This window comes from Acinonyx jubatus, chromosome C1, assembly GCF_027475565.1.
Source record: "Acinonyx jubatus isolate Ajub_Pintada_27869175 chromosome C1, VMU_Ajub_asm_v1.0, whole genome shotgun sequence".
Lineage (NCBI taxonomy): Eukaryota > Metazoa > Chordata > Mammalia > Carnivora > Felidae > Acinonyx > Acinonyx jubatus.
The window spans coordinates 66142472-66166040 of NC_069381.1; the positions used below are offsets into that span (position 1 = coordinate 66142472).

A 23569-nucleotide genomic window follows, 5' to 3' on the forward strand; every position below is an offset into this window, starting at 1 on the left:
CTTGTAGAAATTTTGAAGTTTCTATATTTAAAATAACAGAATCTGCAAATAATAAAATTATCTTTTTTCTTGGCTCATGTAATACACAGACATTCAGTCTCAAGCTGAATAAACATGGTAAAAATTACCATTCTTATGTTATACCCACATTCAGAAGAAAGTTTTCAAAATTTGGTACTAAGTACATAATTGCTGTAGATATTTATAAGAACTTTTAAATAATCATATTAAAGAAATCACCATATATTTCTAATTTGATAAGTCATTTATTATTGTTATAAATGGGGAGCAAACTTAACAACCTTTTATTGCATCTGATGAGATAATCATACTTATTTTTACTTGGTTGTATAGAAATACACCATATATGCACACGTTTATCTGTATATATATCATCATATATATATATAGTTTATATGCATATTCATATAAACACACACAAATAAACACATATATTCTTGCTACAAAGCATTTGTCAAATACCATTTTATTTTTCTTTTTACAATCAGAAATGGAAACTGAATTTTTACGAGGCCTTTTCAGCATAGAAGTACTTGTATGTGTATATACAGGTTTTTCTCTTTCCACCTAAAAATATGGTACATGTTAATAATTTCTGAATATAAAGTTATAGTTAGCTGCATTCCTGGAATAGATCAATAAATATATTATTAGATTTGTAATTTATTTACTTCTATTGATATGAGTACTTAAGACTCTGCATTTCCCTTTGATTATTGTTCTACATATCTCATTTATATCATATAATGTGTTATTTTTTCTTTCTTTTTTTTTCAGCTCATACAGCAGAAGGGGGACTTACTGTACATGTGTTACATTCAGCCACAACTGAGAACAGAGCTAGTCCTGAATGTCACAGGTCCAAGGAAAAGGACCAAAAGAGACTGTTTTGTTATGAGCAAGGTGGGTCTCCCAAAGTGGTCATTGTGACTAGATGGCTATTAATGTTTTAGATCCACTGAAACAAGTTCTAGACAGTAGGCATACTATCCAATAATTTGTACCAGCATCCCTGGCCTCTGCCTTTTCCTCTTTCTTTTCTTGTTTCTGCTCCTGTGGCTTCCATGGGTGCACAAGTTAGCTGTTTACTTGGACCTCTGCCTTTTCTTTCTTCTTTTTCTCTTTGGTCTATACATTTGCTTCTTCCTCCAGTAGGCTCTCAAGATGTGGAAGTTTCAAAGAAGATGGTGCTGAGGCCAAGAGCTTAATGCTTAGCATTACATTTTTAGGGATTTTAAATTTTGATTTGCATTTTCTTCACTGAGAAATTATTTAATGGAGATAGTTTTCTTTTAATTGAAATATAGTTGACATACAATGTTACATTAGTTTCAGGTGTATGATGTGGTGATTCCACAATTCTATACTTTATGCTATTCTGACCACAAGTGTAGCTACCATCTGTTATCATACAACACTATTACAATACCACTGATTCTATTCCCCATGCTGTACTTTTCCTCACTGTGACTTATTCAGTCCATAACTGAAAATACAGTAAGTTTTGGAAAATCTCTACGTGCACTTGAGAAAGAGGTGCATTCTATAGTTTTGGGTATGATGTTTTATGTATATTAATAAGATTTACATTATTGATTTTATTATTTGGACATATAGCCTCACTTATTTTTGCCCACTTCATCTATCTTGGACTAATAACATGATATATCTTATTGTTACTTTTCTATTATCTGCTTTTATTTTAGGTATTCAGTGAATTCTTAACCATCCGCATTCTTAATTCTTGTTTTTATTTTTTTATTTGAGAGAGAGAGAGAGAGAGAGAGAGAGAGCAAGCAGGGGAGAGGGGCAGAAGCAGGAAGAGAGACAGAGAGGGAGAGAGAATCTCAAGTAGGCTCCACACTCAGCAAGGAGCCCAACATGGGACTAGATCCCACAAACCATGAGATCATGACCTGAGCCAAAATCAAGTGCTGGACACTCAACTAACTGAGCCACCCAAGGCGCCCCATGCTTGCTTGATATTTTTGATTAAGTGTCATAAATTTTATGGGAAAAAAACAAACAGAAAAATTAGGGCTAACATGATGGAGTAGAGGTTATTCTCTATTGAGTATTCACTTTTGCTACTCACTGGCAGATCTGTTAGCAGCTTTCAACAAGGATTGGATTGATTCCACACTGGACTTCGGTCTTTGCCTGCACTTGTCTATTTGTAATTATTTCTCATTCCTAGAATGTAGCCTTCAAGCTCCTAAAGAGAAGGCTGGAATTTCCATGGCATTCTGCCAACTGTGGAGGCCCTGAGCTCCCACCTTTGTCCCCTAAGCTCTGGGACACATCTAAGACTTTGGCCAGCTTCTCTGCTTGTCTGCTTTGTTTCTACTCAGGTTCTTAGCTTCTTAGACTTCACCTTTGAATTGACAAATACCTCAAGAGAAAAAACATTTTTTAATCATATGCAAAACTTTTTATCTTCTGTTTTATGCAGAATGTTGGCTTCTCAAATCCTTTAATCCGTGGTAGTTCTCTCTTTTTGGTTGTTGTCCCTGAGACAGTTGGCCTAAAATAATCTGGCCCATCATTGCCAGTTGTTGCACCTGTTCCATTTTGAAACAAAATATCCAAGTTGTCTATTTTTCACTCAACTCTAGCAATAAAATATTCATTCAACTCTAGCAATAAAATATTCATTTTTGTTTAAATGCCAATTATTAGGGAAAGATTGCTGCCTTGAATGATTATTCAAAATCTTTCCAAGTAATTCTTAAGTATTAAGAAGAGACAGAGACAGCACAGACTTTTCTAATTTTTTAAAATCTTTATTTTTGAGAGAGAGAGAGAGCGCGCGCGCGCGCACGCGCGCGCGCATGAGTGGGGGAGGGGAAGAGAGAGAGGGAGACACAGAATCGGAAGCAGGATCCAGGCTTTGAGCTGTCAGCACAGAGTCCAATGTGAAGCTCGAACCCACAAACTGCAAGATGATGACCTGAGCCAAAGTCAGTTGCCCAACTGACTAAGCCACCCAAGAGCCTCTAGACTTTTGATTCTAAGGTTTCTTTATCCCCAAATTGTATCAACAAAATGAAAAATATCAAATACATGTTATGTTGGTAAATTTGTTTTCTCATGTACTCTTTTTTTCTGAGAGAGAGAGCAACAAGTGGGGGAGATGGGCAGAGGGAGAGAGAGGGAGAGAGAGAATCTTAAGCAGGCTCTGCACTCATTATGGATGTGATCATTAACATTTTCATTCTTTTCATTTGGAGTTGGTTGGCCAATTACATTTCCTCTGTCTTACAAAGCAGAGATGGCCAAGTCCATTCTGGAAATCCAGAGATTTTGTATCAAGAGCCTGAAAAAAAACACGCATCCTCTCCTTCTTTCTGGTGAATCAAATTCTAGGGGTTGATTCAAAGGAAATCATGTTTTAGATTCTACAACATAAGGCTTCATTTGATACAAATATTCATTGCAGTTCATAGTGTAGGAAACTCTGGTGCTAGACTGACAGCTGTTTGTCCCTTACATCCTCAGTGTGCAAGCATCCGTGACCTGAGGCATGACCTGAGTCGAGATCAAGAGTCAGATGTTCAACCAACTAATCCACCCAGGCACCTGATGATGTACTTTTTTTTTTTTTACCATTGATAGATATTATCCTAATCTATATAACTTCAATTTATGAATACTATGAACTAGGGAAACAGGCTTATTTTTTTCTCTTTTAAACCATATCACCTATAAAATAGTTACTTTTTTTTCAATTAAATCCAGAAAACTGAAAAGACAAAGCTGATAAATAATCAACAAGAAAAAATACAGAAGATAATATGAATAAATTAGAAGGCTCAATAATTGACCAGAACCTTATGCAACTTACACTATAAAAATTAAAAAAATACTATTGCTTATAATAGCAAAGGAAAAAAATCTGTATCATTGGCAGAATGATTGTACCCTAAGGACAAGTTCAGTTTTCAGATAATGGGTGCAGTTATAATTCAACAGTAAATTTTTATGGCCTTGAAAAATTGCCCATTTCTCAGTTCAGGTGGGAGAAAGAATCGGGTGCTTATGAAATCATTAATAATGATGATATAAAATTAGAACAATTATAACAGAAAACATTTATCCAGCCTCTGCTTACAACTATATTTTCTGATACTTCATTATAGACTTTTATATAATACATAAAGACTTAATATATTGCACAGGAAACTTCATTATCAGCTAAGTGCCTATTATGCATATGGTGACATCATTAATCATAAAGTCTGGCTTAAAATTTATCTCTACTTATTTGTACTAGATAGGAGCAAATTTTTTAAACGTACTCTTAAATACAAAGCTAGATTCTCAGTTCAAAAGAGACATAAAATTATCATGGACAAAGGGTGACACATGATGAAAACATCATATTTTATCTATTCTGCTTCATGTTTCCATGTGAATATTCATCCAGAAAACTAACAGAGATTTAACTGTACTTGAAGATTGATAGGAAAAGGAAAAGTCAACCAATTTTTTTGCAATTTTGCCAATTTATATAATATCATTTAAAAACACTGACTAGTATTTTTATTAATTCAGTTAACCACAGCTGTTTCACTCTCAATTTGATTTTTTAATTTTAAATAAAATATTTTGGAATTTATGAGACACAGCCTTAATGAATGGAAATACATACAAGTATACGTGTTGTGTGTGTGCCTGTGTGTGTGTGTGTGTGTGTGTGTGTGTGTCTGTTGAAACTATTGGGATATAGTCAGGTGACTACATTCATGAATACTTTTAAAATGTATAAATAGGGGCACCTTTTGTGGCTCAGTTGGTTAAGCATCTGACTTCAGCTCAGGTCTTGATTTCCTGGTTCATGGGTCCAAGCCCCACCTCAGACTCTATGCTGACAGCTTGGAACCTGAAGCCTGCTTCCGATTCTGTCTCCCTGTGTCTCTGCCCTGCCCCTGCTTGCACTCTGTCTCCGTCTCAAAAATAAACATTAAAAAAATAAAATGAAATGTATACATGAAATAAATGTATCACATAGTTTATCCTTTGCATTAAATGTTTATAGTCTACCTATGCATGCATACACATTAAACACACATACATACCTTTCAGAAATCTTTACCTGTAAATTAGAGTCTATAGGTAACCCACATAAGAGTATGTTCATATTTACAAGAGGAGCCAAGATGGTGCAACAGCATGGAAGGTTTTTTTTTTTTTTTTTGCTTCTCTTGTCTATGAAACACAGCCAGATCAACACTAAACCATCCTGCACACCTTGAAAACTTATTTGAGGATTAACACAGCAATCTGCACAACCTGAACCACAGAACTCAGCAGGTACACAGCACTGAGAGGTGAACTGGGGGAGAGAGAAGCCAAGGAGGACAGGGAGCTGTTTTTGCTTGTGGAGAGAGGACGGAGATGGGGCGAGAGTATGGGAAAAGCACCCCTCACACACACACACAAAAGCAGCTGGAGAGAAAGTGGAAAAGTGGAAACAGCCACTGGACTGAACAAAAAAGGGACAAAGAAAGGAGAAGGTTTAAATTCCATTAATACTCTATAAACAGGGGGAAATGCAGTCTGAAACTCTGCAGCTGTATACCTGGTGGTGCTCTGGTGGGAAGGATGAATTCCTATGAGCAGACAGCGAAGTCTGGGGGTTCTTCAGGCCAAACAGGGAGAGATGGTTCCCCTGCTGGAAGGACAGTGGGTAGAGGGTGTGCAGCCACCCCACAGGCAAAGGTCCCAGCAGATCCCAGGGAACAACCACATTCACTGGTGCAGAACAAGGATGTTAAGGGTGAAGCCTGGCACCAGATGTGTGTTGTGATATTCCATAACCCTATATCACTGATGCTACATGATCACGTCAACTTCTTCTGGGATGGGCTGGTACATTGTTACAGTCTCTGGGCATGGGCAGCAGCATGGTGCTACAAATGTTCCTGGGGGTGGGTCAGCACCCAGCTGTTGCTTGGTGAGACCTTCCTGCAGAGGGGCAGAATGGGTCAAAACCACAGTCCCTCAGAAGTGAAGGGTTGGTTAACACAGTCATATCTGATATAAAACTCATGAGGGAGGTGCCACCTAGCAACCTGATGGCTTGGTAACAGACTGTAAAAGCAGGGAGTGGACAGAAGCCAAAGACAAAGAACGGGTGCACAACTGCTCGTCAAGAACAGAGTTCTGATACTAGAGACTGGGTAGCTGGGTGACGCCATTTTCAAACTCCCTACGCATGCGCATACACACCTCCAAGCACCACAACAATCCACCCCAGTAAGCTAAGCAGCGCCATCTAGTGGAGAACAGAGCCGTTACGCTAAGCCCCGCCCAACAGGGCCAACCTTGTTTTTCAGGAACACAAGTCTCTCCACCTGCTTAGTGTATGGACTATAGAGTGCTTCATAGTTTGACTTCTATATAATGTAATTTGACTTCTATGATGTAATTTCAGTCGTATTTCAGTCTGTTTGCTGGTCCATCTGTTCAATTTTTTTCTTTTTCTTTTTTGTTTTTATTCTTGAATACAGAAAGAGAAAAAATTTTTTGTATTTTCAATTTTTATTAAAAATATTTTTCTTTAATTTTTTTCTACTATATTTTATTCATTTTTACAAATTTTTCAAATTCTATTTTACTTCCATCATTTCACTTTATTCTATTTCATTGTATGCACTTTTTCAAATTTTCAAACGTTTTCCTTTTTTTCTTTCTTTTCTTATATGTCTCTTTTTTCTCTTATCTATGAAGCTCCTGCCAACAACTAGACCAAAACACACTTAGAATCTAGCATCATTTACTTGATTTTGTGTGTGTGTAGTTTTTAATTTTTTAATTTTAATTTTTTTACCTTATTAATTCCTTTTCTTCCTTCAAAATGATGAAATGAAGGAATTAACCCCAAAAGAAAGAGCAGGAAGAAATGACAGCGAGGGACTTAACCAACACAGGTACAAGCAAGATGTCTGAACCAGAATTTAGAATCTCAATAATAAGAATACTAGCTGGGATCAAAAATAGATTAGAATCCCCTTCTTTAGAGATAAAAGAAGTAAAAGCTAGTTATGATGAAATAAAAAATGCTATAACTGAGCGGCAATCTCAAATGGCTGCAACAGCGTCAAGGAGGGATCAGGGAGAGCAGCAAATCAGTGATAACATAGAGGACAAACTTATGGGAATAATGAAGCAGAAAAAAAGAGGGAGACTAAGGTAAAAGAACATGATTTAAGAATTAGGGAAATCAGTGACTCATTAAAAAAGAGCAACAGAATGATATGGGTTCCAGAAGATGAAGACAGAGGAAAAAGGGTTGGAAGCGTTACATGAGCAAATCATAGCAGAAAAATTTCCTAACCTAGTGAAAGACAAAGACATCAAAATCCAGGAAGCACAGAGGTCTCCCATAAGATTCAACAAAAACCGACCATCAACAAGGCATATCATAGTCAAATTCACAAAATACTCAGGCAAGGAAAGAAACATGAAAGCAGCAAGGGAAAAAAGATCTTAACCTAGAAGGGAAGACAGATCAGGTTTGCAGGAGACTTATCCACAGAAACTTGGCAGGCCAGAAAGTAGTGGCAGGATATATTCAATGTGTTGAACTGGAAAAATATGCAGCGAAGAATTCTTTATCCAGCAAGGCTGTATTTCAAAATAGGAGAGATAAAAAGTTTCCTGAACAAAAATAAAAGGAGTTTGTGACCACTAAACCAGCCCTGCAAGAAATTTTAAGTGAGACTCTCTGAGGTCAGAAAAGAGAAGGAAAATAGGACAAAAGACCAAAGGAACAAAGACTAGAAAGGACCAGAGAACACCACCAGAAACTCCAACTCTACAGCCAGCATACTGGCAATAAATTCATATCTTTGAGTACTCACTCTAAATGTCAATGGACTAAATGCTGCAATCAAAAGACATAGGGTAACATAATGGATAAGAAAACAATATCTATCTATATGTTGTTTACAAGAGACTCACTTTAGACCTAAAGATACCTTCAGATTGAAAGTAAGGGGATGGAGAACCATCTATCATGCTAATGGTCAACAAAAGAAAGCTGGAGTAGCCTACTTATATCAGACAATCTAAACTTAAAATAAAGACTGTAACAAGAGATGAAGAAGGGCATTTTATCATAATTAAGGGTTCTATCCACCAAGAAGACCTATCAATTGTAAACATTTGTGCTCCAAATGTCGTGGCACACAAATATATAAATCAATTAATCACAAACATAAAAAAAAAAACTCATTGATAATAATACCATAATAGTAGGGGACTTCAACACCCCACTTACAACATTGGAGAGGTCATCTAAACAGAAAATCAACAAGGAAACTATGGCTTTGAATGATACACTGGTCAAGATGGATTTAACAGATATATTCAGAACATTTCATCCTAAAGCAATGGAATACACATTCTTCTCCAGTGCACATGGGAAGTTCTCCAGAATAGATCACATACTGGGACACAAATCAGCCCTCAACAGGTATAGAAAGATCGAGATCATACCATGCATATTTTCAGACTACAATGCTATGAAATTCGAAATCAACCACAAGAAAAAAATGTGGAAAGATAACAAATACTTGGAGACTAAAGACCACCCTATTAAAGAATGAATGGACTAACCAAGAAGTTAAAGAGGAAATTAAAAAGTACACAAGCCAATGAAACTGATAACACCACAGACAAAACCTCTGGGATACAGCAAAGGTAGTCATAAGAGGGAAGTATATAGCAATCCAGGCCTTCCTAAAGAAGGAAGAAAGGCCTCAGAAACACAACCTAACCTTACACATTAAAGAGCTGGATAAAGAACATCAAATAAAACCCAAAAGAAGACAGGAAATAATAAAGATTAGAGCAGAAATCAATGCTATCGGAAAAACAAAAACAGTAGAACAGATCAGTAAAACCAGAAGCTGGTTCTTTGAAAGACTTAACAAAACTGATAAATCCCTAGCCAGTCTGATCAAAAGAAAAAGTACCCATATAAATGAAATTAAGAATGAAGGAGGAGACATCACGACCAAACTGCAGAAATTCAAACAATAATATTACAAGCAATTATATGCCAATAAAATGGGCAATCTGGAAACAATGGACAAATTCCTAGAAACATATAAACTACCAAAACTGAAACAGGAAGAAATAGAAAATTTGAACAGACTCCTAATCAGTAAAGAAATAGAATTAGTAATAAAAAATCTCCCCCAAAACTGGAGTCCATGGCCAGATGGCTTTCCAGGGAAATTCTACCAAACATTTAAAGAAGAATTAACACCTATTCTCCTGAAGCTGTTCCAAAAAATAGAAATGGAAGGAAAACTTCCAAATTCTTTCTGTGAAGCCAGCATTACCTTGATTCCAACACCAGACAGAGACCCCACTAAGGAGGAGAACTATAGATCAGTTTCCCTGATGAACACGGATACAAAAATCCTCAACAAGATATTAGCCAACTGGATCCAATAATACATTAAAAAAATTATTCACCACGACCAAGTGGGATTTATTCCAGGGATGCAGGGCTGGTTCCATATCCATAAAACAATCAGTGTGATTCACCACGTCAATAAAAGAAAGGAAAAGAACCACATGATCCTCTCAATCAATGCAGAGAGAGCATTTGACAAAATACAGCATCCTTTCTTGATAAAAACCCTCAATAAAGTAGGGATAGAAGGATCATACCTCAAGATCACAAAAGCCTTATATGAAATACCCACTGCTAATATCATCCTTAATGGGGAAAAACTGAGAGCTTTCCCCCAAAGGTCAGGAACAAGACAGGGATGTCCACTGTCACCACTGTTATTCAACATAATATTGGAAGTCTTAACCTCTGCAATCAGACAACACAAAGAAATAAAAGGTATACAAATCAGCCAAGAGGAGGTCAAACTTTACTCTTTGTGATGACATGATACTCTATATGGAAAACCTAAAAGATTCCACAAAAAAAATGGCTAGAACTGATCGATGAATTCAGCAAAGTCACAGGATATAAAATCAATGGACAGAAATTGGTTGCATTCCTATACACCAATAATGAAGCAACAGAAAGAAAAATCAAGGAATCGGTCCTATTTACAGCTGCACAAAAAACCATAAAATACCTAGGAGTAAACATAGCCAAAGAGGTGAAAAATCTATATGCTGAAAACTATAGAAAAATTATGAAAGAAATTGAAGAAGACACAAAAAATGGAAAAAGATTCCATTCTCTGGATAGGAAGAACAAATATTGTTAAAATGTCAATACTACCCAAAGCAATCTACACATTCAATGCAATACCTATCAAAATACCACCAGCATTCTTCACAGAGCTAGAACAAACAATCCTAAAATTTGTATGGAACCAGAAAAGCCCCCAAATAGACAAAACAATCTTAAAAAGAAAACCAAAGCTGGAGGCATCAGAATCCCAGACAAGCTATCTTACAAAGGTGTAATCCTCAACACAGTATGGTGCTGGCATAAAAACAGACATTCAGATAAATGAAACAGAATAGAGAACCCATAAATGGAGCCACAAACATGGCCAACTAATGTTTGATAAAGCAGGAAAGAATATCCAATGGAATAAAGACAGTCCCTTCAGCAAGTGGTGCTGGGAAAACTGGACAGCAACATGCAGAAGAATGAACCTGGACCACTTCCTTACACCATACACAAAAATAAACTCAAAATGGATGAAAGACCTCAATGTAGGACACAAAGCCATCAAAATCCTCAAGGGGAAAGCAGGCAAAAGCCTCTTTGACCTTGGCCATAGCAACTTCTTAGTCAACATGTCTCCAGAGGCAAGGGAAACTGAAGCAAAAATGAACTATTGGGACCTCATCAAAATAAAAAGCTTCTGCCCAGTGAAGGAAACAATCAGCAAAACTAAAAGGCAACTGTTAGAATGGGAGAAGATATTTGCAAACGACATATCAGATAAAGGCTTAGTATCCAAAATCTATAAAGAACTTATCAAACTCCACACCCAAAAAATAAATAATCTAGTGAAGAACTGAGTAAAAGACATGAACAGACACTTCTCCAAAGAAGACATCCAGATGGCCATCCAACACATGAAAAAATGCTCAACTTCACTCATCATCAGGGAGATACAAATCAAAACCACAATGAGATATCACCACACACCAGTCAGAATGGCTAAAATTAACAACTCAGGCAACAACAGTTGTTGGCGAGGATGCAGAGAAAGAGGATCTCTTTTGCACTGCTGGTGGGGATGCAAACTGGTACAGCCATTCTGGAAAATAGTATGGAGGTTCCTCAAGAAATTAAAAATAGAACTACCCTACAACCCAGCAATCCACTACTAGGTATTTATCCAAGGGATATAGTTATGTTGTTTTGAAGGGGCACATGCACCCCAATGTTTATAGCAGCACTGTCAACAATAGCCAAAGTATGGAAAGAGCCCAAATGCCCATTGACGGATGAATGGATAAAGAAGATGTGGTGTGTGTATGTACATATATATATACATATACATACATGTGTATGTATACACATACAAATATATATTATATATGTGTGTATATATACATATAAATATATGTTATATATATATATATATATATATATATATATATATATATATATATTATCAGCAACCAAAAAGAATGAAATCTTTCCATTTGCAACTACGTGGATGGAACTAGAGTGTATTATGCAAAGTGAAATTAGTCAGTGAGAGAAAGACAAATATCATATGACCTCACTCATATGAGAACTTTAAGATACAAAACAGATGAACATAAGGGAAGGGAAGCAAAAAGAATATAAAAACAGGGAGGGGGACAAAACATAAGAGACTCTTAAACATGGAGAACAGAGGGTTACTGGAGGGGTTGTGGGAGGGGGGATGGGCTAAACGGGTAAGGGGCATTAAGGAATCTACTCCTGAAATCATTGTTGCACTATATGCTAACTAACTTGGATATAAATTAAAACATAAATTAAAAAATAAAAATTAAAAAAAGAATACCACATTTAAAAAAGAGTATGCTCATATTTATAAGTATTTTTTTTAATTTTATTGGATTGATCCCTTTATCATTATGTGATACTCTTCTTTGTCTCCTAAGTGTTCTTTAATTTTGTTGGATTGATCCCTTTATCATTATGTAATACTCTTCTTTGTCTCTTGTTACAGTCCTTTTTTTAAAGTCTATTTTTCCTGATGTATTGCTGCCCCAGCTTACTTTTTGTTTCCCTTTCCACAGAATATATTTTTCTCTCAGTCTGTATGTATCATTAGATCTGAAGTGGGTCTCTTATAGGCAGCATATAGATGGATCTCGTCGTTTTATTCATTCAGCCACACTATATCTTTAGATTGGAACATATAGTCTATTTGCAGTTAAAGTAATTATAGATAGATATGTATTTATTGCTAGTTTGTTGACTGTTTTCTAGTTGTTTTTGTAGTTCTCTGCTTCTTTCTTCCTCTCTTGCTCTCTTCCCTTGGGATTTGGTGGTTTTCCTTAGTGTTATGTTTGGATTCCTTTTTCTTTTTCTTTTTGTATCAGTTATAGACATTTCATTTGTGGTTTTCATGAGGTTCATATGTAACATTCTATGTATATAGCTGTCTATTTTAAGTTGATTGTCACTTAAGTTCAAGCACATTCTAAAAAGCACTGAATATTTACCTCCTACCTTTTTAGTTTGTATTTTTGATGTCATATTTTACGTCTTATTATTTTGTGTATCCCTTGAATATAATTAATTTTTGTAGATCTAGATAATTTTACTACTTTCGTATTTTAAACTTTATACTAGCTATACAGGTGATTTATTCACTATCTTTACTATATATTTCCCTTTAGCAGTGAGAATTTTTCTTTTATAATAATTTTCAACACTTCTTTAAATGCCACATTTATCATGCACTACATTCTAATACTTATTTTTGCCTCTTAGTTGACCTTTCATTGTTTTCCATTTGTCTGTATGCCTATTCAGACTGAAAACTCCAGGGTTTCATTAAAGATGCTGTATAACATGTTTCAATATGGGAGCAGGGTGTTTGACCTACCATATTATTCTCTTTTATTTAACATTTTATTTTTTTATGTTTATGTATTCACTTTTAGAATGAGCAAGTGTGCACAAGAGGGCAGAGAGAAAGAGAGGGAGAGAGAGAACCCCAAGCAGAGTCTGTGCTCAGCAAGGAGCCCAATGCAGGGATCACCTGAGCCAAAATCAAGAGTCAGACGCCTGACTGAGGTACCCAGGTGCCCCATATTAGTCTCTTTTAATTTAGAGTTTTCATGGGTATTCTTGATTGTCCTTTTGATCTCCAAATGAATTGTAGAATCGTTCTGTAGTTAATTTAAAAAATACATATTACTGATATTTTATTGAAATTAGGCTACATTTAGAGATTTACTTTGAGAGAATTGACATCTATAATACTGAGTCTTTTTATCCAAAAACATGGTAAGGATCTTTATTTTTTTCACATATTTTGAGGGTTTTGTTTTGTTTTGTTGGTGGTTGTTGCTATTGTTGTTTTTCATCTTGTGACTGATAATATTCCATAGTTTCTTTTTTGAATTTTTTATTTCAATATAGCTGACACCTAACTTACATCAGTTTCAGGTGTACAACACAGTTATTCAACTTCCCTATACTTTATGCTGTGCTCACAAGTGTTAGCTACCATCTGTCACCAGAAAATGCTATTACAATACCAGGACTACATTCCCTATGTGGTGCCTTTTGTTCCCATGATTTATTCACTCCATAAGTGGAAACCTATATCTCCCACTCCTCTCCACCCACTTTGCCCATCCTCCACTCTTCCTCCCTCTAGCAAACATGAGTTGTCTCTGTATTTCTAGGTCTGATTTTGCTATTTGTTTATTCAGTTTCATGTTGCTTCTGCATATTTATCATTAAGACTATCCCTAACAATTGCATTGTTTGGTTATTATAACTGATGTCTTTTTTCAACATGTCTCCTGCTCAAATATTATTTGTAGATACGCAGTAATTGATTTTTATATGTCTGCTTTCTAACTGACACCCTCAGGCTATTTTTTCCCTTTTCAAAATTAAAAAAAATAAGTTCTTTTGGTTTTTCAAGTACAAAATCACATTACTGGTAAATAATGATGTTTATTTCCTCCTCTTTTTGGTATACTTCTTTATGTTTCCTGTTATTTAATTATATTGGCTATTACTTTCAGGACATGATTAAATAGTAGAATCCCTCATGGGCATCAGTCTTCAATCCTCTGAAGGAAATTCTTACATATATTTCTGGTTGTTGGACATATAGATATATTTTATCTGTTAAATAAGTATGCATGTCTTCTGATTTTTTAAAGAATTATTAATTTCTAATATTGAATTTTATCAAATGCGTTTTCAATAGATATGCAAGGGGTAATGTGATTTTCCTATTTTTAAAATGTTTATAAAATAAATTATATTAATATATTTACAGTATTGAAATTGTTGCTTACCTGTAATAAATATTACTCAGTTATAGTGACCTTTTATAAGAGAATTCACTTTTACTTGCTAATATTTTATTTCAGATTTTTTATATTCTGGAAAAGTTAAGCACTGTAATCACATGGCAATAAGGAACTCGTAGTTGAGAAAAGGAATAAATAGTTGAGAATAATAACAAAATCATCCATGGGGGCCCCTGGGTGGTTCAGTCCATTGAGCGTCCAACTTCAGCTCAGGTCATGTTCTCACGGTTTGTGAGTTTGAGACCCACATCAGGCTCACTGCTGTCAGCACACAGCCCGCTCCGGATCTTCTGTCCACACTTCCCTCTGTCCCTTCTCTGCTCACACTCTCTCTCTCTCTCAAAAATAAACAAACAAAAATAATAAAAATGATAAAATCATTCATAACTGCACTACCTTCATAATGTTTCCTTCCCTTTCCTTTCCTTTCTTTTCCTCCCTCTTTTTTTTTCCCTTCCTTTCTTCCTTTCTCTCTCTCTCCCTCTCTCTGCCTGTCTCCTTTCTTGGTGTTGCATTCTATGGGTTTGGGCAAATGTACAATGGCATGTATCCACCACTATAACATCAGACAGAAAAACCTCACCACCCTAAAAATCCTCTGTACTGTCCCTATTCACCCCGATCCCTAGCAACAACCATCTCTTTTTTTTTAATTTTTTAATTTACATTTATTTATTTTTGATAGAGAGACAGAGCACAAGTGGGGTAAGGGCAGAGAGAGAGGGAGACACAGAATCCGAAACAGGCTCCAGGCTCCGAGCTGTCAGCACAGAGCCCGACGCGGAGCTCGAACCCACGAACCGCAAGATCATGACCTGAGCCAAAGTCAGATGCTTAACCGACTGAGCCACCCAGGCGCCCCGCAACCACAATCTTTTTACAGTCTCCACAGTTCTACCCTTTCCAGAATGTTATATTGTTGGATTCATATAGTTTGTAACCTTTTCAAGTTGGCCTTTTCACTTTGTTATATTCATTGGGGATCCTCCGTGTCTTTTCAGGCTTGATAGCTTATTCTTTTCTTTTTCTTAGCCCTCAATAGTACTTCATTGGGTAAATGCACCACAGTCTATTTACACTTTCATCTACTGAAGGGTATCTTGGTTGCTCCCAAGTATTAACCATTATTAATAGAGCTGCTATAAAAATCCATGTGCAGGTTTTTGTGGGGATATAAGTTTTCAACTCCTTTGGGAAAATACCAAGGAGTGTGACTGTTGGATCATATGGAAAGATTATGTTTAGTTTTATAAGAAACTGCCAAACTGTCTTCCAAAGCAGTTGTACCATTTTGCATTCCCACTAGCAACGAATAAGACTTCTTGTTACTCCACATCCTTGCCAACATTTGGTGCTGTCAGTGTTCTAGATTTTGTCCATTCTGATAGTTATGTAGTAGCTCATTGTTTTAGTTTGCATTTTGCTGATGATATATGATGCGGAGCACCTTTTCATATGTGTATTTGCTATCTCTTTATCTTCTTTGGTGAAGTGTCTACAGTCTTTGACCTATTTTCTAATCAGATTGTCTTATTATTGTTTAAGAGTTCTTTATAAATACATTTTTAAAATATTATATAAATACACTTAAGAAATATTTATCAAGTGTGTCCAATTTCCAGTGTCAGAAGATACAAAGATTCTCTCTCTCTCTTTTTTTTAAGTTTATTTATTTATTTTGAGACAGAAAGCATGAATAGGGTAGGGGCAGAGAGACAGAGAGAGAGAATCCCAAGCAGACTCCACACTGTAAGTGCAGAGTCCAAAGTTGGACGTTCAACTCCCCGAGTCACCCAGGCCCCCCGAAGATACAAAGATTCTTAAGACATGATACTGCTAACAAGAAACATGCAGTATAATTGGAGCAAGACAAGTAATCCAATAATTACAATACAGAGTAATAAACAAAGTTACATAATGGGAACACACTTAATGGATACCTAATTAAAATATACCCATAGGGAAGGAAGTGTGATCAAATATTATCTGATTTTGTGCCCCAAATTTTAATTAAGATTGCATGGATTAAAGAAATGAGGGTGAACACATTCAAGGGAATAAGAACGTCATAATGTTGGTCATGGAAACTAGCTAACAGTTCCTTTTAAAGAAAATTCAGGTATTTAAATATGGCTGAATAATAAAGTGAGCCATAATATGAATTCATATTCTCTAAATATGAATGTAGAGAAAGATAAATCTCAAAATGTGGGCAGGGTCCAGATTACGAAGCATTTCATTTGTTTTGGAAAGGATTTGGAATTTGACTTTGAAGATGATGGAAAATCTCTGTTTTTCTGGTTTTCTGGTTTTTATGTATGGGGATGTCAAACGAGATTTGGACATTTGAGAAGTTTGTTTAATAGCACTGTAATAATCATGTGAATGTGAATGTTCAGTGGAAACTAATTGAAGGGACCCTGATGGGAGGGGAGGGTACACACATTTTTGTCTGGGATCTTGTCATATTTTGGAAACTGTACTTCTTTACAGCCATCATGTCCATGCTTATAGGCACAGTTATAGGATGAGCGAACAGCAGTGGGTATGTTACTGAAGTGAATTAAATTTCACTCTCTTAGTGCTGCAAGTTAACAGCCATCCGTCCCCTACTTACTACTCATTGAATAAAGGCTCGTAGGTTTGGGAGCTTTTAGTGCTGACCATTTCTCATGATCTCACAATGTGGACTGGAAAACTAAGAAATCCAGTTATTTATGTGAGAGTGGAATTAAGTAGAACTAAAAAGAGACAGAATGATTTAGGGGTGCCTGGGAGGCTCAGTCGGGTAAGCATCCAACTCTGGCTCAGGTCACCGTCTCGCGGTTCATGAGTTCAAGCCCTTCATCAGGCTCTGCGCTGATGACTCAGAGCCTGGAGCCTGCTTTGGATTCTGTGTATCCCTCTCTCTCTGCCCTCCCCTGCTCATTCTCTCTCTGTCTCTTCTCTCTCTCTCTCTCTCTCTCTCAAAAATGAATAAAACATTAAAAAAGACAGAATGACTTAGAAATAGCAAACTAAACAATTATGGACCACTCCTACCCCCACAATACAAATACAGAGATATTTTAGATAAATTATATCATTTTGCAAAAAAGTAACTTTAAGATTTAACTTAAGCATAATTCTATTACTTCTGGTTCTCTTTTTTTCTAAGGGCAGAAATAATTTTAAAATATTCTGTAGGAAAACAATCACACAGAAGTCTTCTTTAATTGCAACAAAATATTAAGAGACTTTCTATACAAAAGTCATTTTCAATGCAGCACAATAAAAAAGTGGTGAATCTGGGATCATTATAAAAAAGAAGCTATTATCACCTGCGAGCAGTAAAGTAGGTAGAGAAATAGATATCTCTTAACTAGCAGTGTTTCCTAAAAACACACAAATAACTTACCAAAATAAACCCAATAAATCATTTAGTAGTAAGAGCCCCAAAATGAAAGAGGGAAAACCATAATATAAAGCAATAACCAGCCACTGGTTAACCCTGAAGATGATGGAAAAAAAAACACAACATATGCTCATGGAAGTAAATAATAAAATGAAAACTACGAGGACAAAATAAAGCACAGATTAGGAACTTTCAGATTCAGAAAGAAAAATAGCACTTTAACAGAAGGAAAAAAAGTCAGCACACTAGATTTACACTTAAGAGTTTTTGCTTTAAGATATATATAATGATTTGGATATTGTTTACCAATTAACTAAATTGCCAATTGAATTTTCCTTTTCTTTGGTTGACTTACAATCAACTTTTAAAAATGAAATGAAACTAATCAGCTGTACTTTCATTTTTAGAAGTATCTAAATTTAATCTTATCCTATTGATAATATTCTTATATCACTATCCCTAAAGGATGGACCAAATACGATGACATATTAGAAAAAAATTTAAACTTATGAATTTAGCATCAAATAATTTGTATTCAAATTTAAAGCCATCATTTCACAGCTTAAATGAAACTGTAAAATGTACCATCTGCTCAGTCTGCCTTATATGTTTAAATGCATCGTATAAGATATCTGTGAATATATAAGGCACACTGTAAACCTATGTATGCTCGAGAGAACAAGGAAGGCAATTGCAGGAACAATGATGCAATAAGAGAATTTAGACAACAGTTAGCATGATGTGTGAATAATCCAGATTTTTTTCCTAAGGATCCTAGAAAAATAGCATGTGAGCACAGTTAAGACTTTCTGCATCCCAACAGCTATAGTTAAATTTGCTCTTGGCATTTAAAAATATACACACTATCCTCAGGATAGAAAGTTGTCAGTGCTCAAGTTAGAGCTAGGCAGTTCATATTTTCCAGATCAAATCAACATATACCACATTTACTTCTACTGGAAAATCTAGTTTCAAATTTTGACACAATTATTTCATATTTTACTTTATCAGCTTGTATCTAGGAGAAATAGTTTATACATTAGAATATACATTTCTTATCATTTTTAATCTTCCCCAAAATATAATAAAGTAATACCTTTGAATGAAAATAATAAACCACTCTTTCATTAATTCAACAAGCATTAATTCATTGCACATCTAACATATGTCCTCCACTATGGGACATGGGGAATATAACACAATTATACAGGCAAAGTCCTTGCGGTCATACAGTTTACATTATACTTTGGTTGGGGGAAGGAAAAACTCAAACATCTCAATGACCAGGTAGTTGATAGGCACTGTGAAGTAAAATACAACAAGGTAAGAGGATAAAGAGTGATGAGGTAGGAAGCACTATGTTAGCGTGGTTTTGAAAGCCCCTTCTGATAAGGTGATACTTTTGCAGAAACCTAAATAAAGTGAGAGATTAGAGAACATAGATATCCGAAGGAAAGGAGATCTGGATAGAGAGAACACTCCCCAAATAACTAACTGAGCTCCAACTGAATGTAATGCTCCATTGACTGTAGTTTTATGGAAACAGTATTTGTGATATAGTTGTAGAGACAAGGTATGCCAAGAAAAGATACTTGTTAACACAATCAGCTGGATAAACTCAGTAAGAAACACTTCACAGACTTGAAGGTTTGCACAATTTCTACGGCATAAAGAACTCTTTTCCACATTACCTGTTGCAGAGAAAGTTTGGAACCTTGGGGAAGTCACTCCTAAAAGGAAAGACTTGTGCCTCATTCACTATTAAAGTTCAGGACAAGCACCTGTCACTTAACTAGACAGACGAAGGAGCTTTATTGAATGAGTGAACAAATGGATAGGTGGATGAGTGTGAAAAAAATATGACCATATCTCTAAGAAAGCATCACACTAGGTAGCAGGGAAGGAATGGAGTATTTCAAGCTGGGTACAATGTCAAAGTGGTGGCCGGCATATAGTAGATATGACTGATATTGCCTATGTGAGAAACAGTGAGATAAATTAGAAAAAGGCTTACTTAGCATTCAATGATATCCATGATCTGATCTTTAAATATTTTTAGTAAATGTAGGAATATAATTAAGGCCAAAAGAAACCTACATAGTTTGAAATTTTATCTTCTATTTTTATGGACATACGAATGCAGTAATACTAGGGTGAGAATATTGTTAATTAAATAGCCCAATATCTTTTTCTGTTTCTGGAATAAAGATATAACATGACCTAAGTATTCACTGTTCAGCTCTATTACTCTAATACACTCCTGTATAACAATTTTAATTTTACTTAAAAATAGTAATAAAGATGAAGAACCAAATAAATCACACTCCTTGCATTATCTTGGACTACTCTCTAACTACTCCTAACAAAACTCATGTGGTTTTTAAATGACTTATTTTAATTTAAAACAAGCCAGAAATATTACTTATAGTTTGTAATATATATTTATGATCATAGTCCTTTTATATATAAAACTTACCTTTTATTCAAGTTATGTTATTGTTATATTTTAGTTTGTGCTATGTACCTGAGCCATTATAAAATGCATTTCCTTAATGAAGCAAATATTATTATATATATTTTCAATAAAAATTAGTAAGAGCAAACAATAGTATTTTAGTATTGATTTTACTAAATCAATTATGCTTCAAATAAAATCTTTTTAAATGATTCAAATAGTTTTGATGACAGCTACTGTTTGAAATCAGATGTTCTTAATATATTGAACAATAAAAAAAGTTTAAAATGTGCATATGTGTTCACAGCCTGAGAATTTTACCAGCTGTTATTCCAAATGTATTCAGTAAACCCACTGTTGTTTCAATTTTTTAAACCGTTTCTTAAACACTAGACAAGAATAATATTAAAATGAAACATTAATTATTCAGAATGTGTCTTTATTTAGAGATGGGGAAGCTTTACTGTCCAAATGTTAGACACTAGTTTAGGGGATCGGTTGGAAGAACACAGTGGGTGAGTTCACATTTGTGAAATTCTCTGGTCACTGTTGTATAACTAAATAGTTCCGTATTCTAGCTGATTCTGCTTCTGCCTTGCAAACAACTGCACAACTGGGAATTGCAGTATATCTGGTACTTTGGGGAAATTTCAAAGAAACTTCATCCCCATATTTTAACTGACAATGGAAGATAAAGACTGTCATTGAAATGTCATGCTAGATTGGAAGTATCTATTGTTCCAAATGCAGACAAGACAAGCTGGTCCTGGTGTTAAAGACACTTAATCTCTGCAGGAGACTGTGTTCTTTTTCTTCATGTAATACATTATTTTACATTTTCATATACAGATCCTGGCATCCATCAGCTCTCAAATGAACATCATAAAGATTACACTATTTTTAGCTAGGACAATCATCAGAGCTTAAGAACTTTGAATAAATGAATATAACTTCATGCAATTTTTGAAGGGTGCTTTTTTCATATAAAATATTTACTTATAAGTGATTTTGATAAGGGAATCATTTAAAGTTACAAATGTTAATTACAGCTTTAAAAAAAATTTCTTAGAATATGGTAGTCAAATGATATGAACTAATCTTTCTGTACTCAATTTAATAACATTACAGAAGAGCCATCTTGCAAGTCTATCCCCAAATTAAGACAAGTGAACAACAAAACTTTAAATGATGCAGTGCAATAATTACTTTGGAATGAGAGGTCTTACTTATTTGAGCTTAATATAACACATTAGAACAAAGATTATTTTTCATGGAAAATACAAAAAACAAAAAGAAAAACAAAAACAAACAAAAAAAACCTTTCAAACTGCATAATAACAAAATGACAGTACATAGATCAAAACATTAACTCACTATAGGGCTGAAATTATAAATTAGGAAGATTTCTTTAAAAGCCTGTTTAGCATTTAAAATTTGCATAAATTTTGCACCTAAAATACAGCTATCAAGAAAGAAAAAGTATTTACCAAACCTGAAAGAATAACATCCATTAATTTAATTGCCCTACAAGTACATTTTCAATTCAATAAATAAAGTCAATGGATTTTGATAATTTGAAATGAAAAATGTTCAAGACTGCATTGTTTTAATCAGAATATTAAAATGCACCTGAACTCTTCATATTTTATTTTAATCAACTCTAAAATGACAAAATACAAGAAACAATAGCAAAGAATCTGAATATAATAGAACCAAGGTATTGTTTTCTTTGAATGTATTGAATTAGGTCATTATATTTCTTTTATTGAATATAGCAAAGAATGATTGAGAAATAATATATAAGTGCTTGAGATCATAGAAAAGATATGTCAAAATGTCACAGGGGCTGAGAAGGTAATGACAGAGGATAGACAAAAAAAATGAATCAAATCTCAGTTTTGCTGCTTTACTTAAAAATTGAAATCCTGGAAACTTTTGTTGAATGTGAATCTTCCTCTCACAGTTTTGAAAGCATTTGACATTTTCTGTGACTTGAAGTGCATCAACATTTCAGAAATATTGTTCCCCAAAGAAATTATGTATCTAATTCTTCAATAAAAAACAATAGCTTTGCAGATGCCCTAAACATATTGCTACATTCACTTGAGACTTTCAATATACAGAAATCAATTCTGTGATGAAGAAAGTGGAGGGAATTATTGTTCAAAGTCCATTCTTAAGATATACAAGAATGTTAAATATTTTTTTCTTTTAATACAGAAAGGAATTCTTTAAATTTTGTACTTGACAACTAAGTGACCTAAACTTCAGAGGCACTTTGCCAAAAACCAAAGGTTTACTGAAATAGGATATCCTGAATACTAACAGGTTATTTATCTTAGAAATTTTATATTTTTACTTGCATATATAACTTCGAGTAGTAATTTCTAATGTCGACTGTAAACAAAAATAAAGAACCTCTTTACCAGACACCTTTTATGAAACTGTTCTGTTTTCATAAAGTAATTGTCATGTTTAGAATGTAGAAGTTTGACTTTTTCTTTATGTTTCTCGATGAAATAACAAAGGCTGAAATATATGTGTGATGAAATGTTTCAAAATACTAGTAGAGATACACAAACCTACATCCTTCAAATATTTGGCCTTCAGAAAATAAGGTGAAAATAGAAAATTCTTTACTTTGAATCTTTATTTTGTATAATACTTATTTTTAGAGGAGGTAATCTGGTGTGTATGCCAGAGAAGAAAAACCATGTCTGTATAAACAGAAGTCAAATACTTCATTTATTCGTCAATTAGTCAAAACATACTGTATGAGTATTTAAGTATCAGATGTCCTGTCTTCTAGGAATACAGAGGTAAATGAGGCAAGGTCTCGATTCTAAAAAGGCATACTGTATATATACTGTATACATATAAACAAGCTATGTTAACATAGGTATAATCAAGTTAAAGCAATGAGGTGATTCTCAGTTGCAAGCAAACAATTCACTTTTAATCTGTTGAGTAATCCTACCTAAGTGGAAATATCCAGCATAAAAAAAATATTATAGATATTCCACATTAGCACCAGCAATAATAAGATTGGTTACAGTCTGAATGTTCACTATGTACTAAATTCTCTTCTAGGCATTTTAAATGCATCTTAAAAACTCTTTGAGTTTAATTCTCTTATCAGACTCTTTCTGCTATGGCAAGAGTATCACAGAGAAATTCTGTATGCTGATGCTGGAAAC

At 34.7% G+C, this 23569-nt stretch overlaps 1 long non-coding RNA gene across 1 annotated transcript in view; it reads right to left on the reverse strand.

The window, feature by feature from the left end:
• The window catches only part of LOC128313905 (uncharacterized), a 379913-nt gene that overhangs the window by 27682 nt on the left and 328662 nt on the right, over positions 1-23569 (reverse strand). The gene's annotated exons all lie outside the window — the stretch shown is intronic.